The sequence below is a fragment of the Lissotriton helveticus genome (assembly GCF_964261635.1).
Source record: "Lissotriton helveticus chromosome 1_1 unlocalized genomic scaffold, aLisHel1.1 SUPER_1_unloc_46, whole genome shotgun sequence".
Classification (NCBI taxonomy): Eukaryota; Metazoa; Chordata; class Amphibia; order Caudata; family Salamandridae; genus Lissotriton; species Lissotriton helveticus.
In genome coordinates, this window is record NW_027611688.1 from 1495001 (window position 1) to 1514309 (window position 19309).

The window sequence follows — 19309 nt, forward strand, 5'->3', positions numbered from 1 at the left end:
AGAAGTCTGCCTGATCAAACTCGTAGAAAAACGACCATCGAACTCGGAGAAAAACAACCATCTGCAAGGGGCCGAGAGGCAGAAGCGTCCCCGGGCCCCTGGGGGCCCCTGGCGGGCGGGCCCCGGGACGCCTTCCCCCTCTCAGCATGGCCGGACCTCACGGAGGTCTGTGCCTGATCAAACTCGGAGGTCTGTGCCTGATCAAACTCTGAGAAAAAGGACCATCAGCAAGGGGCTGAGAGGCAGGAGCATCCCCGGGCCCCTGGGGGCCCCTGGCGGTCGGGCCCTGGGATGCCTTCCCCCTCTCAGCATGGCCAGACCTTATGGAAGTCTGCCTGATCAAACTCGGAGAAAAACGACCATCGAACTCGGAGAAAAACAACCATCGGCAAGGGGCCGAGAGGCAGAAGCGTCCCCGGGCCCCTGGGGGCCCCTGGCGGGCGGGCCCAGGGACACCTTCCCCCTCTCAGCATGGCCGGACCTCACGGAGGTCTGTGCCTGATCAAACTCGGAGAAAAAGGACCATCAGCAAGGGGCTGAGAGGCAGGAGCATCCCCGGGCCCCTGGGGGCCCCTGGCGGTCGGGCCCCGGGATGCCTTCCCCCTCTCAGCATGGCCAGACCTTATGGAAGTCTGCCTGATCAAACTCGGAGAAAAACGACCATCAAACTCGGAGAAAAACAACCATCGGCAAGGGGCCGAGAGGCAGAAGCGTCCCCGGGCCCCTGGGGGCCCCTGGCGGGCGGACCCAGGGATGCCTTCCCCCTCTCAGCATGGCCAGACCTTATGGAAGTCTGCCTGATCAAACTCGGAGAAAAACGACCATCGAACTCGGAGAAAAACAACCATCGGCAAGGGGCCGAGAGGCAGAAGCGCCCCCGGGCCCCTGGGGGCCCCTGGCGGGCGGGCCCCGGGATGCCTTCCCCCTCTCAGCATGGCCGGACCTCACGGAGGTCTGTGCCTGATCAAACTCGGAGGTCTGTGCCTGATCAAACTCGGAGAAAAAAGGACCATCAGCAAGGGGCTGAGAGGCAGGAGCATCCCCAGGCCCCTGGGGGCCCCTGGCGGTCAGGCCCCGGGATGCCTTCCCCCTCTCAGCATGGCCAGACCTTATGGAAGTCTGCCTGATCAAACTCTGAGAAAAACGACCATCGAACTCGGAGAAAAACAACCATCGGCAAGGGGCTGAGAGGCAGAAGCGTCCCCGGGCCCCTGGGGGCCCCTGGCGGGCGGGCCCCGGGACGCCTTCCCCCTCTCAGCATGGCCCGACCTCATGGAGGTCTGTGCCTGATCAAACTCGGAGGTCTGTGCCTGATCAAACTCGGAGAAAAAGGACCATCAGCAAGGGGCTGAGAGGCAGGAGCGTCCCCGGGCCCCTGGGGGCCACTGGCAGGCGGACCCCGGGACACCATCCCCCTCAAACTCGGAGAAAAAGGACCATCGGCAAGGGGCTGAAAGGCAGGAGTGTCCCCAGGACCCTGGGGGCCCCAGCGGGCAGGCCCCAGGGCTGCCTTCCCCTGATTCAGAATCTCTGGAGGGCTGACTGACCCTCTCCCTAGTAATCCGGAGGAACATTACCCCCCTTTCTTTTAATCCGTGCACCCGAGGGGACATAGGGGACCCAAGGCACAAAAGAGCCCGACCTCCTGGAGCCCTGGCTGGGATCCGGGAGGCGAATGGCACCTCATCGGGACTTCCAGGGAAGTTCGGTCATCTGGTCGCCCTATAGGAAAGCATAGCAGGCGACCAGATGGCCGAGGGGATCCGATGGCCGGGCACGAAAGAGGACACCCTGTGCCCCAACGAAGGAGTCAGCGTGCTCCGCGGCATGGCCGACCGGAGGCCCAGGGCCCCAGCTGGGCCCCAGCCATGGAGGCTCCCAGGGGCCCCGACAGGCCCTCCCACCCGGGCCCCCAGGCACTTTGACAAGCAGGGGAGGCCTGCCTGGGCACAACGGAACCCCGACCCGGGCCCGGGCCCTTGGCAGTGCAGCAGGCCGGGGGACAGGGCCCAGGGCCCGAGCACCCGACTCGGGGCCCGCCGTGGCCCTTGGATCCAGCCGGGGCTCCCAGGCCTGGAGGCGCAGGGGAAGCCTTCCCCGGGCCTGCCGGACACCGTCCCGGGCACCCTGCCGCGCGGCAGGACCCAGGACAGAGCCCCGGGTGGGGAGGCCACAGTCCCCGGGGCCCTCAAGGGCCCCGGACGGAGCTCCTGAACCCGGTCAAGCACGGGGAGGCTCCCCGGGCACCACGGAACCCCGTCCCGGGCTTTTGGCAGTGTGGCAGGCCGGGGGACAGGGCCAAGGGCCCTAGCACCCGACCAGGGGCCCGGCGCGGCCACTGGACCCAGCTGTGGCTCCCAGGGCCCGGGGCGCAGGGGAAGCCTTCCCCGGGCCCTCTGCACCCCGTCCCAGGCACCCGGGCCACGCTGCAGTCCCAGGGACGGACCCAGGTCTGGGGCGGCATCCTGGCCCGCCTATCAGCCGGCTGATGACCGCTAGCCCGACAAGGGTCCCAGAGGACCTTGTCCCTAGTAATCCGGAGGAAGGCTACTCCTCTTTCTGGGAACAAGTGCGCACCGCAAGGCTCGGGGGACCCTAGGCGCGAACGTGCCCGACCTCCTGGAGCCCTGGCTGGGATCTGGGAGGCGAAAGGCACCTCATCGGGACTTCCAGGGGAACCCGTCCATCTGGTCGCCCCATAGGAAAGCATTGGGCGAGACCAGATGGCCGAGGCGAGAGGGGCAACGAGATGACCGGGACCGAAATGACACCAGTCTGCCTGCCTGCCCCGAGCCTCCGCGGGAGGGTTCCCGTCTGCCCTTCCAGGGCTGCAGGGCTCCAGGGCTGCAGGGCTCCAGGGCTGCAGGGCACCAGGACTTCAGGGCTCGGGAGCTGCGGGGCTCCGGGGTTGCAGGGTTGCTGGGCCCAGTACCCATGGAGCCCTTCCCGGGTACTTTCCCACGCCGCTGGCCGGAGGAGGGAGCCCTGGACGCCTGGGAGGTGTTGCCCGGGAACACAGCCCATCTGGTCCCCGGCAGGGATCCGCCAGCCCAAGAGGGGTCACAGAGTACCTTGTCCCTAGTAATCCGGAGGAAGGCTACCCCTCTTTCTGGGAACAAGTGCGCACCGCAAGGCTCGAGGGACCCTAGGCGCGAACGTGCCCGACCTCCTGGAGCCCTGGCTGGGATCTGGGAGGCGAATGGCACCTCATCGGGACTTCCAGGGAAGCCCGGCCATCTGGTTGCCCCGTAGGAAAGCATGGCGGACGACCAGATGGCCGAGGGCCGAGGGGGAGAGGGGCAACCAGATGACCGGGACCGAAATGACACCAGTCTGCCTGCCTGCCCCGAGCCTCCGCGGGAGGGTTCCCGTCTGCCCTTCCAGGGCTGCAGGGCTGCAGGGCTCCAGGGCTCCAGGGCTCCAGGGCTGCAGGGCTCCAGGGCTCCAGGGCTCCAGGGCTCCAGGGCTCCAGGGCACCAGGGCACCAGGACTTCAGGGCTCGGGAGCTGCGGGGCTCCGGGGTTGCAGGGTTGCTGGGCCCAGTACCCATGGAGCCCTTCCCGGGTACTTTCCCACGCCGCTGGCCGGAGGAGGGAGCCCTGGACGCCTGGGAGGTGTTGCCCGGGAACACAGCCCATCTGGTCCCCGGCAGGGATCCGCCAGCCCAAGAGGGGTCACAGAGTACCTTGTCCCTAGTAATCCGGAGGAAGGCTACCCCTCTTTCTGGGAACAAGTGCGCACCGCAAGGCTCGAGGGACCCTAGGCGCGAACGTGCCCGACCTCCTGGAGCCCTGGCTGGGATCTGGGAGGCGAATGGCACCTCATCGGGACTTCCAGGGAAGCCCGGCCATCTGGTTGCCCCGTAGGAAAGCATGGCGGACGACCAGATGGCCGAGGGGAGAGGGGGGACCAAAATGATGCCAATCTGCCTGCCCCGAGCCTCCGCGGGAGGGCTCCGGGGGCTGCAGGGCTCCAGGGCTCCAGGGCTCCAGGGCTCCAGGGCTCCAGGGAACCAGGGAACCAGGGCTCGGGGGCTGCAGGACTCCAGGGCTCGGGGGCTGCAGGGCTCCGGGGTTGCAGGGCCCAGGACCCATGGAGCCATGGAGCCCTTCCGGGGTACTTTCCCACGCCGCGGGCCGGAGGAGGGAGCCCCGGACGCCTGGGAGGTGTTGCCCGGGAACACAGCCCATCTGGTCCCTGGCAGTGCACCGCTATCCTGGGAGGGTGTCCGGGCATACCATTGTCCCTAGTAATCCGGAGGAAAATTACCCCCCTTTCTTGTAATCTGTGCACTAAAGGTGACAGAGGGGACCCAGGGCGCAAACGTGCCCTACCTCCTGGAGCCCTGCCTGGGATCCGGGAGGCAAATGGCACCTCATCGGGACTTCCAGGGAAGCCCGGCCATCTGGTCGCCCTATAGGAAAGCATTGGTCGCGACCAGATGGCCGAGGCGAGAGGGGCGACCAGATGGCCGGGACCGAAATGACGCCAATCTGCCGGCTCCGAGCCTCTGCGGGGGGCTCCAGCCTGCCCTTGCAGGGCTCCGGGCATGCGGGGCTCCGGGACTGCAGGGCTCCGGGGCTGCAGGGCTGCAGGGCTGCAGGGCTCTGGGCTCCGGGGCTCCGGGGCTCCAGGGCTCGGGGACTGCAGGGCTCGGGCTGCAGGGCTCCGGGGCTCCGGGGCTCTGGGGCTCCGGGGCTCCAGGGCTCGGGGACTGCAGGGCTCGGGCTGCAGGGCTCCGTGGCTGCAGGGCTCCCGGGCTCCAACCAGGCCGGGGAGATCAGGGAGTCTTCCCGGGGCACGAGGGACCCCTGTCCAGGGCACACGGACCCCCAGGACGCGCCCCCGTTTTCTACATTTTTTTTTTTTTTCACTACGCGTAGTGTGCGTAGTGGCACTACGCCCAGCCCTACTAAATACACATCTAAACAGTGTGACTCAAGAATCCAAGAGTATAACAAAGGTGGAATTGACTGCAGTGTAAGTAAAACAAGCACCAGCCATCACCAAGTGAAAAAAAGATAAGTTTAACAGGAATTCTTTTTATATGTACTAAGAATAGAGTGACAAGAAAGTGAGGGAAGTGAGAAAACAGGAGGAGAGATAATGAAGATAAGAAAAGAACACAGATTGAAGATCGGACCCACCATAAGTACTGGTGGAGAATATCCAAATATCAGCTTGAAGAAAAAAGAATCACAAATCTATCCAAGCGGGATATACCAAATTCAGAGGTTAGAGACAACCCGTTGATCTCCGGGGTCCGCCTGGGGGCTGACATAGATACTATAAGCCTCTACGCTTACGACGTGTTCCTGTCCTTGACAAATCCCGAGACCTCGCTCGTGGCCCTAGTGGCAAATTCTCGTGGTTCAGTGAAGTGGCTGGCTTCAAGGTAAACCTTCCCAAGTTACAAATACTGAATCTGTCTACTACCCCTGGCACAGTAGAGGCCCTGTCCAGGCATTTCCCATTCACTTGGACCAGCAATCACATACCATACCAGGGGATTTTCTTAGTATGAATCCCTAATAAGACACTAACGGCTAACTACGGGCCACTTCTAGAACAGACTATTGAAACCCTCTCCACATGGTCATGATCGGGTCTCTCTTGGGCGGGTCATGTTGCAGCAGTTAAAATGACGATAATGCCGCGCATATTGTACATCTTTCAAACTAGCTCCCTTTCCCCAACTGCGGTTACATTGCGGAACCTACAGTGGGCCATCAACCACTTCATCTGGGGTGGGAAGCAACCGCGACTCAGCTTTGTGCAGATCACAAAACCCAAGTTAGGTGGGGGGCCCCTGTGTTGTCCAGGTATTTTCAAGCATCACAACTACCCTTCATTCTTGAGTGGAACCACCCACTTTCAGAGAAACATTGATTGTTTAGTAACCAAATAATTGCAGGAGCGAAGACTTGGGGAGAGATTTTGCTCCCGCGTAGGCATAACGCATGGAGGCTTTACCTCTCCCCGGTGATGACAACTACCCTAAAAGTATGGGACGCAACTGCAATCCGCCATGGCTTTACTTCATTCCCCTCCCCACTCCATTGGTGGACAACTCTGACTTCCCGCCTGGGTGCAAATCAAAAACATTCCAGCAGTGGCGTGAGAAGGGGTGTAATCAAGAGAGGGCCTTTCCCTTTGATCAGCTTCAGAAAGATTACGAAATCCCAGCCATGACTAGTACGCCTATAATCAAGCGTGTCCCTGGGGGTAAACAGCGTTTACAACTAATTTTTTACCCCGCAGGTAATAACAACGCAGTCATTACAACGACTGCGTTGTGATTCCGCACACCATTACTCCGCAAGTCGGAACAACACTTTGCGGGGGGCGGGGAGGTGTTGGATTTAAAATCCAACACCTTCCCTAGTGTCTGCACAGACTGGAGTTGGAATATACTATTCCAACTTCCAGCGCCCCTCCTCTGCAAGTCGTTGTTCTGATTTGCGGAGTAATGGTATGCGGAATCACAACACGCTCGTTGTAACGACAGCGTTGTGATTCCCTGCGGGGAAAAAGAATGGGGGGTTTAAAGGTATATTCGTCACTGGGTAACCTACCCGGAGATGAGACCAGGAGCTTCTCGTCCATTAACCCAGTATGAAAAGTGGCTTATTAGTAAAAGCGACGGCAAGCGCCTTATATCAAAACTGTATTCTTTCCTCTCAGTAGACACCACACCAACGAACTCTAAGGACAGTTAAGGTGGGAGGAGGAAATAGGCAGATCCCTCACAGACAAGGAGTGGCAGGACATATTTTTTTAGAACACATCACACTGCACACAACATCCCGGGTACGGAAGCAGCTTATAAAGTTGCCTCATACTGGTACTTAACTGCGGCCCGACAGAAGCACTCGAACAAAGAACGACCCCGGCTTACTGCTGGCGTAGCTGCGGGCAGACAGGCTCATTAGTACATCTACTTTGGCATTGCCTCAAATTAGTAAGATACTGGGACCTGATACTCCAGGACATAAATGAAGCCTTCGAGACAGATATCCTGTGCATCCCTGCCTATATTTTGCTGGGTCTCCCTAATCCACTAACATTTCCCTTGCGCTCTTTAAGAGGGAGGCAGATAGCCTTAGCCCTTAATGTGGCAAGTTTTATCACTGTTTTGGGTAATATGAGTGGTTATTTGGATTTCCTATTTGTATTAAATATTCACCTGGTATTCTTTTTTGCAGTCTGTTTCTGGACAACTGTCCTCCTAATACGGGTGTTCTTTTGAGGTGTCACTAGGTCTCTTCTCTTTGGTATCGAGGGCGCACAACTCAATCTTTCCTTTGGATGCATTGTCTTGTTTGTGGTTTCACGGTTCTTAACTATAATTTTAATCTCAAGAAAGAACATTTTGGAATGCGGTGTTACACAAAAGATCTTGCAGCAGGGATACCGTGGTTGATTACTACATAAGCATGAGACTATGTAGTTTATATATGGTTTTCTGTTTATTTGTAGCCTGATGAAGTCGATGGTGGATATACCCTATTGACGAAACATATGTTGGCTGCAAAGGTTATCAATACTGCTGGATGCATGTAGAGATAGGAAATAAAGCACTGCTGATTAAATAGGACTATTGTACATGTAATAACTCTTAATTTTGTTGTTCAAGGGATCTTATATTTTAGAGTCGGAAGTGTTGGCCCCCTATTGGAGTGTATGGTGGCCACATCTTCTCCTTGGAGCACCTCTATGAATGAGGTCGTTCAGATAAATTAGGTACACACATGTTTCCGCAATCTTATGACCTTTCCACCTGTCTGTCTTGCATTGTGTGATGTAACTTTAGTTTGTTGCTGCAGACATGATGATGTAACTTTAATTCGCTCATTGCTCTTTTAATGGTAGAAAACTATATTGATTACTTCTTGATGTTTTTAGGTCCATCAATTAATTCACTGTCATCCATGTGTGAGTGGTGGCTAAAATATCTGGTATTGTTCTCCTGCAGATTGGTACGCCTGATATTGGAAGTGTCCGCTAATATATACTTTCAGCATTCCAAGCAAGGTAAGTAGCATCTAATGGGGAAGTGGAAATGGCACAAAAAGAATCACTGAAATGATGTGGGTTTTCTTTTTTCACATATGTTCTACTATGTGAAGGATCGTTGACTCACAAGCCTTCAGATGCTAAGGATTGCTGACAAGCGCAAAAGAAGAGGCCGCCTACAGTTAAGATAAGGTTCCTTAAGGTAGGGAAAAATCAATCATTGTACAGATTTAAGGCAACCACTCAATAAACAATAATTAAATGCTAATCAATAGACAAAGGTCAGAAAGAACCAAAGAACACAAATTATTTATCAAGAATACAAAATGAGCATTTATTAAGTGTTAAACAATTAGAAAAAAAATAATAATCATTCATCCACTTTCATGTCCATCATACAAACTCACAGACATACTGAAGACACATTTAAAACATTGTTGGTATGATGACATATTGCTCAACACTGATAGATTGACACAATATATAAAAAACAAGATCAATTGGAGACTGAGTGGCACAAATTCAAATGACTGGTGGAATTCTACGTCTGTGTCGGCGCAACAGGGGTGACTTCGCCAGGAAGAGGGCCACAGTACAAACAATTGATGAATCTGTGAAGTAAACATTGTCTTTATGAATGAGGGAGGTTCTTTCACGAATACAATGAGCGATAAGTATACAAAGAAGACATTTGCATTGGATGAAATAAGGGAGAAGAATGAGAGTAAAAGTGAAAATGGAAAGATATGACTCAAGATAATTACTTTAGAAGTGAATAGTAAGGTTAATGGAATAAAATTAGATGTGAAAAAGGCAATATATAAAGATAGTGAAGGGAACCCTATGTGAATGATTAAAAAAAGGGGGGGGGAAGAAAGGAAAAGGCACCCAGAACATTTGTGTATGTATACAATGGTGACCCCTATTTGTATCAAAGTCACATGCTTAACTCATGGTGTCAGAAATAGTATACCTACTATTGATGGGGTTTGGAGAACCGTCGTGTTGAACGGTAAATGAAGACAGTGCGATACTTCATGTATAATCTAAACGATGAAGGTAGAAGACGCATATTGATAGTTGCTCACATTTAATAACGTTTTTGATTGACAGCGATTCTAGGTATCTAACTAATATTTACCTCAGTTGCCAAGGGCAAAAAGACGCCGTCAGTACATTGTAAGCGGATGAAATATGTAAGTCCTCGTGGTGTTTCAATAATGGTGTACTAAAAATTATTAAACATATGTAAATGGACAAATGTGATAGAGAATGGGTCCTTAATTACAAATCCGAAAACTATTTTCTATTTATACCTGTATGCCTGATGGGCAATAGAGAGAGGAATCAGGCGACGCCAGAAAAACAAGATAGCACAGTGATGTCTGATAGGTACTGGATGTCACTGCTATATTTTCAAAGCTAAAGAATAAAGATACACAGGATTGTCCTGGTTAGTTGAAACTTAAAGCATGTTTGTATTTAGCGAAAATGTAATAGCAATGAGACCTACTGAAGATCGATAATAAATAGCTAGTCAATACTAGTATTAGGGATTAATGTAGAACGGCACAGCACTTACTTTGATGCAATGCGGTGCAGATGAAAGGGGTCAGTACAATTCTGTTTTGTGATTTCAAGGATTACTGCAATATAAATGAAGTAACTATAAGGCGAAAATGAAATTACAGTACAGCTTATATAATATACTTCGAAATCAAGCCTTTGAAATGCCTACAAAATGGAGGCTTAAACTAGCGGGTTTCGTTACACAGGTGTGTAATTTGCAGAGGAGAAAGAATGCACAATTGTACTTCACTCGTGCCTTGTACTATGACCGGGTAAAAATATAGGCAGAAGAATAATAAGAGTTACAAAATAGCCACATATGTTAAGTTAAATGTGTTTTATAATGTCACGAGATAACGATGCGCCAGCAGGAGCTATGCAAACTTAATTAGGGTACTGTGAAAAGCTATGCGGACTTGATTAAAGCTAGGGCGTGTCCATGGCTCGAACTTACCTTTTAGTCATTTGGAGCCTCCGGATATGAGGTTCCTTCTTTCTGCGAATATGCCCGGAAACTAAACCTGAAAAACAAGAAAGGGTTTGGCTCTTATTCAGTAAGGTTCGGACCAATATACCAATAGCAACCAAAAAAAATGCCAATACTGATACCATTCAAACTCAAGCAATTTTCCCACACGCCAGATGACCTAAACACGCTGGATGAAAAAAGTTGAATTTTCTTTTTCTTTTTCATATACTCTTTTTTACTTATTAGTTATCTTTTTGTTAATGAATCATTGTTTATAAATGTAAACAATACAAATCAAGAGAAAATAATAACTAATAAGTAAAAAAGTGTACTTGAAAAAGAAAAAGAGAATTCTACTATTTTCAACCAGAGTGTTTAGGTCATCTGATGTGTGGGATAATTGCTTGAGTTTGAATGGTATCAGTATTGGCATTTTTTTGGTTGCTATCGGAAACTAAACCTGGCGTGATCCGGTTAAGGTGTTTTGACCTGCAGCGGGTGTATCACATGGTAAAAGATGGCCAATCGTCTGTGTACCTTGACAAAACTTTATTGGAACGATGTAAAAAACATATATGTGAAGCACAATGCCTAACTTTACGCAATATTACCACCTTATACTGTCTGTGACACAGCTAAAATGAATCAATTTTCATAATATAAAGAGCAATGTCACTCCTTATATGAAGCAGTATTCGTGCATCTGTTTGTTGAAACAGTATTGCAATCAGGAAAGTGAATAGCAATGTAGTCATAGCGTGCTACACATGTATTTATACAGTGTGGCCGAGCTAATCCAAATTGACTGGGTGGTGTAGTGTTGCCGACCTAATCCGAATTGACTAGGCGGTGTACTAACAGGGAACTCCGCGGCAAGCGATGATAAGGACAGTATATGATGATTAATTGCGACGCGCAGGTATGTAACTGCTACATATATAAAGCTAAGAAAAATAAATAAATAAAGGAATAAAATATGAAAGATAATAGTAAGACTGAAGAAAATAAGGTGGAAGATGAAACATGTGCCACTAATAGATGTATTTTGCTGAGGTGTATATAGTACATAGGAATTGCAAAAAATAGAATTTGGAACAAACGCCATGGATGGTTTTATTTATTTATTTATTTATTTATTTGCAGGTTTATAACGCGCTTGAATCGACTCCTTCCGGAGTATCTCTGCGCCCAAAATACCAGAAGCATGGTCAAGCAGTCAGTGGATAGCAGATTAGTTCTGAAACAAGAATGTTTTGAGCTTCTTTCTGAAGCTCAGATGTTCAGAACATTGCCTCAGCTCAAGGGGAAACTTGTTCCATAAAATCGGACCGACTACAGATAGGGCCTTGCCACCCTGTCTGGCCTTTCTCACAGCTGGCACTCTCAGGAGAAGCTGGTTACTGGACCTAAGGGACCTAACCGGTTTGCATGGAATGAATTTATCTCTCCAGTGCGATGGCCCCAGTCCATTTAGGCTCTTGTGTATTAAACAGCAGGTCTTAAATTTTACCTTGTTACGGACTGAGAGCCAATGCAATTTCTCCAAGAGAGGGTTAGACGGTGTTCTAGGGGGGGCATTTAATACCAGCCTGGCCGCAGTGTTTTGAATCATCTGGAGTTTGGCTAGTACTCCATCATTGGCCGATAACAGGAGGCCGTTACAATAGTCGAAACGACTAAGTATCAGAGCTTGCACCAAGGTTTTCCTGGTGAAGTCCGGTAGCAGGGGAAAGACCTTTCGCAACAAGCCGATGACATGGAAGCAGGAACCCACAATGATGTTACAATGTTGCTTAAAAGAGAGTTCATGATCCAAGCGCACTCCTAGATTTTTCACAACCAATTTAGGGTCTGGGACCGGGCCAAGGTCTTGCGGCCACCAGTCCGGGGTCCACAGGATATTTGCGCTTCCCCAAAGAATACAACCTCCGTTTTGCCTACGTTGCATTGGAGGCAGTTAGAAGTCATCCAATTTGCTACCGCCTTCATGCCATTGGAAAAAGATGTTTTCACTTCGTCGGTAAGAGTTTTAAAAGGAAACAGGAGCTGGGTATCATCCGCGTATGATACTGGGATGAAACCGAAATCTCTAAAGATTTTAGCCAGGGAGGCCACGTAGATGTTAAAAAGAGTTGGGCTCAAACAAGAGCCCTGTGGCACCCCCTTGGTAATCTCAGTTTCCACCGAGCGAAATGTGCCCATTTTACCCGATTGAGTCCGGTTAGATAGGAAACTTCTTAGCCAGGCCAGTGCTGTACTCACAAGACCGATCTTAGCAAGCCATTCGAGCAGAATATTATGAGATATAGTGTCGAACGCTGCCGACAGATCTAACAGTACCAGGACTACCGAATGACCCCTGTCCTGGTACATGTGTAGATCATCCGTTATTGACAGTGCCGACTCAGTACTATGCTTCGGCCTAAAGCCAAATTGCGAATGGTCTAGACTGCCGGCCTGTTCGATATATAGCTCGAAAGGTGCTTGTTTACATGTCTTTCAGTGAGCTTTCCCATGAATGGAAGTAGGGATATCGGTCTGAGATTAGACAAATCCGTCCAAGGGATTGTAGTATTCTTCCTAATAGGTCTTACTGATGCCTTTTTCCATGCCATGGGCACTCGGCCTTCGGTCAGTGATAGATTTACCATGGTAATTTAACTGGTATTGTATCACATGGCCTGTTCCCATGGAATTTCCTGGTTTAGACCATGTTTAACCGTATCTAAAATAAACATCCAAAAACTTCTCTGCTTTTTCTGATGGAGTCTAAACCGACAAAAGGAGTAAGCATTGGGGCTGCTTGTGCCCCTACTGGGCCAGTGCGCCTTCGGACCCTGCAGACTCGGCTGGGGGTTCTTGGCCTTCGATGCTGGCGGCTTCGGCTCCGCAGTGCTCCCATGGATCAACTCCTGGATCTGGATTGGGGCTGGTCGACATTACGACACCACCTCCGGCGTCTAATCCATTGACGACACCTCCACCCCTTCCACTGCAGGTTGTGTCCCCAACCGTTGTCTACCCCGGCCTCCCGCTCGACATGGACACGGAGCAGGACGGACGCTGATACCCGAACCACCCGGTACTTTTGTACCCTTGTTCTACCCTGGTGTTTACTATCACCCTGAATGGCAACCAGAGGAAGTTGAGGACTAGGAGGGGTCTGTGGACCCTCTAGCATACCAGACTGGAGAGAGGAGTTTGGTGTGGCCAGTGCTCTGGACACTTCTCCAGACCTTGGACTGCTTTCTCCCCCTACTCTGGCTACAGAGAAGGCTGCATCATACGCAGTGGTGTGGCGTAGGGTGGCTGAGGCCTTAAACCTTGAGCTTCCTATGGTGGCAATCAGTACTAACCTCCTGACCAAGGTCCATCAACCATCAGCAGCCTCTTCGGAGCTCCTGCTGCCGTTCAATATGGCCCTCACAGACATCCTTCTGGGCCCTTGGTCCAAGCCCAGCACAGGGGCTACTGTGGATAGGACGATTGCCCCACCCCACCGCCCTGCCCCGGGCAACCCCATTTTCGTCTCCCAAAACCCTACTCCTGAGAGCTTGGTGGTCCAAGCCTCTACTTCCAATGGTGCATTCCCTACTGCTCCACCTGATAGGGAATCCAAGAAGCTGGACCATCATGGGAAGAAGATGTTTTCTTTCGCCAGCTTAGGACAGAGGTCTGTGAACACTGCATGTCTCTTGGGCCGTTATACCCACTATGTGTGGGACACTGTCCCGCAGGTACTGCCTCAGTGCCCGGAAGAGTCACGGGCCGTGCTCTCCCTTGCAGCTGCTGAGGGGAGAGGTGCAACAAAGTTCACATACGATGTGGGCTGGACACCGCCGACTCACTAGGCAGGACGATTTCAACGTCATGAGCACTGAGACGCTTTGCCTGGCTAAGGTCTACTGGCTTTTCGGGCAATGTCCAATCAACTGTTTTGGACAGACCCTTTGATGGCTGTCGTTTGTGTGGTGACAAAGCAGACAACGCGCTCAAGCTTTTTAAGGATTCTAGGGCTAAGAATGATCCTTAAGCCTTGCTACTAACTCTCGCCCAGCGCAGTCTGCTTTTTAGCTCTTTTTGTGGCTATGGAAGGGATGTCCCAACACGTTCCGCCCAGAGCCACAGGCCTGCGTATACTGTTCAGCCTCTGCGTGGCCAGGGACGTGGGACGCAGCGTCGTGGTCAGGGGCCAACGTGCGGGCCAGTCCACCAGTACCCCCTCTGCAGCAGCTTCTAAACCTTCATAGTTCGACCCTCCTGGGCCAATGGGCGGCAGGATTCGCCATCACCTCCCCCACTGGCAGAACCTCCTGTCAAATAGGTGAGTTTTGCAGATAGTCCAAAGGGGCTACCTCCTCCCCTTCGAGACTACTCCTCCATCAATGCCACCTCAATTCCATCACATGTCGGAGTATCACTTGGCCCTTCTCTGCCAGGAAGTTGCTGCTCTCTGGCCAAGAGAGCCATCAAACGCGTCCCTGTGCCAGAAGTAGGTTGTGGTTGCTACTCCCACTACTTTCTGGTACCCAAGAAGGACAAATGCCTGCGTCCTATCTTAGACTTGAGGGACGTCAACCACTTCCTCCTGAGCCAATGTCAAGATGTTGACATTGGCTCAGGTTCTGTCTGCCCTCGACCCTGGAGACTGGATGGTAGCGCTGGACTTGCATGACACCTATTTCTACATTCCCGACCTGCCAGCCCACAGGCATTACCTACGGTTCACTAATTGGCCATGAGCATTTTCAGTTTAGCGTGCTCCCCTTTGGGGCCCTACCAGCGCCCCTCAGATGCTCATGAAAGTGATGGCGGTGGTTGTAGCTCATCTGCGCCGATCAGGGGTTCACGTCTTCCCGTATCTCAACGACTGGCTGTTGAAGGCGGGCTCGCCCCAGGCTGTCGTCTCCCTCCTCCAGACTACAGCGGACCTCCTGCATTCGCTGTGGTTCACTATCAACGTGCCAAAGTCACACCTGATTCCCTCTCAGAAGCTCCTTTTCATCGGAGCGGTTCTTGATACAACGCAGTTTCGGGCTTATCCTTCCAAACAGCGAGTCCGGGATATTCGGGCTATGATTCCGATCTTTAAGCCTCTATCCTAGGTTTCAGTCAGAATGATCCTTATGACCTCCTGCATCCTGCTGGTAGATTATGCCAGGTGGCATATGCGGCCTCTCTAGTGGGATCTGAAGTTCCAGTGGGCAAAACATCAGGGGAATCTTTCCGATTGTATCCAGATCACGGAGGGCTCTGCACGCCAATTGCAGTGGTGGCTAACGAACCACAATTGGGTCAACGGCAGGCCCCCCTCCCTTCCCCAACCAGAGTTCACAATGGTGTCAGATGCATCACTTCTGGGGTGGGGTGGCTGCATGGGAGAGGCGGAGATCAGAGGCACTGGACTCCAGCGGAGTCCGGGCTCCAAGTCAACCTTCTAGAGCTTCGGGCAATTTGTCTTGCACTGAAACGGGAGCCCGTTAATCTTTGTTTGCTTGCCTGCCACAAACCTGTGACTGACAGGGGTGAGGAACTACATCTCCCGGCACCACTAAGCATTGAGCACGCCGTCCACGTTCCGGCCTGGAGGCACTTTATCATCGGCCAGGGCCCCGGCAGCAGACGAATGAGGCTTGGCCAGGTCTTTAAAGTAAGTAATCTTTATTGTTTAAGTTATTTAAAACCATAACAATGTCATAATACAAATATTATATCCCTATAAAATGATTAAAAAAGAATTTTAAAAGATAAGAACAAACATGTTAAGTATATCGTTCAAACGAGCGGAAGCGGTATCCTTCTCATGATGCCAGTTTAAAGTATGTTCATAATTCTGCAACGTCATATTGTTATCGATTTATGGTTTTTGCACGTAGTGACATATAAAACTATTTTTTTAGGTCGAGCTAGAACACATGCGAAGCATGTCTAGCTCGACAACTATTGTCACCCGTCTCCTGGGAATCTGAGACAGGGGCCGGGAACGAGCGTCGACTTCACCTTGTGGGCGCGCACGCCCAGCCCGGCGCCGTGCACATCCCCTGCCTCAGATTCCCAGCAAGTCAGCACACAGACACAGCACACACACGCACACGCACACACACATGCACCCCTCCTCCCACCCCACACACAGCCCCCGACCCCACTCACCGGGTCCCTTGGGCTATTCTCGTCCCTTCCAACGCCTCTTGTATGCCATCAGCAAGCAGAGAAGCGGCCAAGAACACTCTGCGCCTGCGCGGAAGTGCGTGTGCCCGCCTGACGTCACTTAGAGGCTGAACCTTACGGTAGGCAGGGCCACAGGGTCCCTCTGACCAGATTCAGATCATCTTTCACTGCTGCTCCTGTCCAAAGAATCGGATCGCGTCGCGCGCCTCGTTTTTTGTGCGAATGGCTTCAGCGAGCGGACAATGGGAATTTCCAGGCTGCGGCTGCCGCATTCTTGGCGTGACGACTGAGGACAGGGGGCTGCCGTGCTGAGTGAGGTGGGGCAGGTAATATACGGCTATGTTATTAGTGGTGGGAACGCGGGGAGGGGGTGCACAGAGGTCCGGGTGGGAGGAGGGAGAGGGTTTCCTTATTTTCTATTGGTCTGTAAGTGCCGGTCTCGGAGGAGCCGCGCTATTAATCACCGAGTTTGTGAATGCTGGAGATGTAATACAGCACCAGACACACTCAGTGTAACTTTCTTCTAGTGCTGCATAACCCGAGCCTCGTGGCAGAATGTCTTGCAGCGTTGGTTTTCCTTTTCATGTAAATAAATATCTCTAAAGAATTGGTGGCAGCCCATTCTTGTTTGCTTTCTGAAACAATTCACTGCAAGGACTACCTTCCGTTAAGCATGTGTTATGTAAAAGCTCGTGCCCATTCATCAGCAGTGAGGTAAAATAATATATATTTTTTAAATCTTAGAATCCGCCTGAATAATATCGCTTTACCGCAGCTCCGTGTTATTACAGTGTCTAGTGACACGTGAATTTTAAGGTTTTTCACTGTCTGGTCTGTGTTCTACATTGAAAACGCGTTGTGCATTAATTTACTGTAATGCTTTGCGAGGAGCGGTTTCACTCGCACTGGGAAGGAACAGTGGCTTGTGGGGTCTGTTGAACATACACGCAGCTCAGACAGATGTATTCAGTGAAACGAGTCAACATTTGCCTGGCGTACTAGGTTGTGCCGTGTAACTGGTTCTCACCTAGAGCGCTCCAGTACATTCGAGTCGCGTTCACAAAAACTGACAGAAATAAGATTAGTGTTCAGTGCTGTAATTGGAAAAACTTTACTTCGGGAACCGGTAAACTGGGGGTCCAGATGTGGCAACAAACAGAGGGTTAAGTAATGAGGGGATGAGTCATGAAAAGCAGTTTGACAGTCCTCGAATACACTTGCTTTTAAAAGTCTTCCACAAAGAAATAGGAAACAAGTAGAAATGTGACAGTAAATATGCTGTGGCTTAATGGGTTGCAAAGGCTGCTTTTTAAAATATCTTTTGAGATCAAGCCACCTGCGGCTGAGAGCTTTGTGTGCCATCTAAATCTCATGGAATCTCATGGAATAATAATAATAATAATAATAATAATGGTAAGGTAACTCTGGCGGCTATTGCTGCTGAGATCAGTGTTTTGTCTAGTCACACTTTACCTCATCATAAAGTAGTATAGAGGGCTAATGTGTCTACAGCGAAGCAAACGTGTATCATGCATATGAAAGATTTTTATTTTTAGCAGATAGCAGAGTTACTGCTTTTGACACCGAGATTTTTTTTATGACTTGCAGGTCATAAATTGCAATCCTTCAATTATAACACAGTGAGCTATAAACCAGCCTCAAGGAACTGCATGCAAACTTCAAGGTCTGTGTTTTGTCTAGTCACGCTTTAAGTCATAAAGTAGTATAGAGGGCTAATGTGTCTACAGGGAAGTAAACTTGTATCATGCAGATGAAAGATGTTTATTTTTAGCAGATAGCAGAGTTACTGCTTTTGACACTGAGATTTGGTTATGACTGCAGCACAGGAGAGGTCTGCACCAAGCAGCTCCTGGAGCAGGGTCATCTGATGAGATGCAAACAGCCCCTCAATGTGTCAGTGTATGCAAATCAAAGAGGGGCTTCGTGCATTCTCTTTCAGCCGGGGACACCAACTCTTCGAACCAGCCCTGTGGGTGTTCCTCTAGTCTGCACTGCCAGCCTCGCCACTCTCGGGTTTCGCCTCTGAATGCCCACCTGCTTTTCCCTACTCTCTCTCACTCGCCCGTGCATAGTGTACTCACAAGTGCATAAGTTACTCTTAAGCTGTGTAAAGTACACGATGTCGGATGCGAGTAACTTTGGGCGCATCACAATTCTGTGCTTTATGAATAATGAACATTTTGCACTTGCGGGAGATATGAATTTAATTTATGGCACGATCGGTCCTTTATGTTTCCGGAACGTCCTAAGTGGGACAGAAGACACCAATGTTGACCCAGTAATTTCCTTGTTTAAATCCTCCGAGTTGTACAAACGGTCTTGACCACGTGACAAAAACCAGTTGAGGCATCCGCTGTGTAACTATTGCTATAAGTACCCGCTCGTTGGATAAATGGCAAATGCCTTGCTGTTTCACAACACAATATGTGTACAGAGGGCTTATTTTTGGAAGTGTTTTCACCTCTTCAGGCTAAGTACACCCTCTTTGTCGACGAAAGGAACTTATTTATAAGGCAAACACTTCAAGCGATGTCATTACCTGTAGGTAATTAGGCACTTAGCAACAGCATTGCAAAACCGACGTTCCATCACACAACGCTATTATACTGTCATTCACCGGTGGAATATGAAGCCCAGAGTGCTCAAACGTAGATAATATTGTTTTACCACACACCCTTAAATACTGTTGCCTGGCGCGGGATGAATAGCAGCGAGCAGTCTGCTCTGCAAGCAGCGCGCTGACGCACTTAGTTACACCCACGCCAGTGCACGCACTTGTGTTAGAAGAACAGGAGCACCGAACACTCTATGTGAGGAGGAGACAAGAGCATGGAAGACTCAACAACTCAAGTCATGTGAGTAGTCAGTCAGTCAGTCAGTCAGTCAGTCAAAGTCCACTTTATTCGATTAATTAAAATCATAAAAGTATTCTACACCATATATCACACATTCAAAATATCTTAAAATCAATTAATACAGTATTAAACATTAAGTGGAATTAAAAAACAAGTTAAAAGGGCATTATTTCCATAAACTTCATTACAATTTGCGCTCACCAGTACAGTA

At 50.7% G+C, this 19309-nt stretch overlaps 1 protein-coding gene across 1 annotated transcript in view; it reads left to right on the plus strand.

The window, feature by feature from the left end:
• The window catches only part of LOC144806107 (uncharacterized), a 100637-nt gene that overhangs the window by 59328 nt on the left and 22000 nt on the right, over positions 1 to 19309 (plus strand). The window contains exons 2-3 of the mRNA XM_078672542.1: positions 7976 to 8034; positions 8130 to 8218. The gene's annotated coding sequence lies outside the window, so the exon portion shown is untranslated. The remainder of the gene's footprint in view (positions 1 to 7975; positions 8035 to 8129; positions 8219 to 19309) is intronic.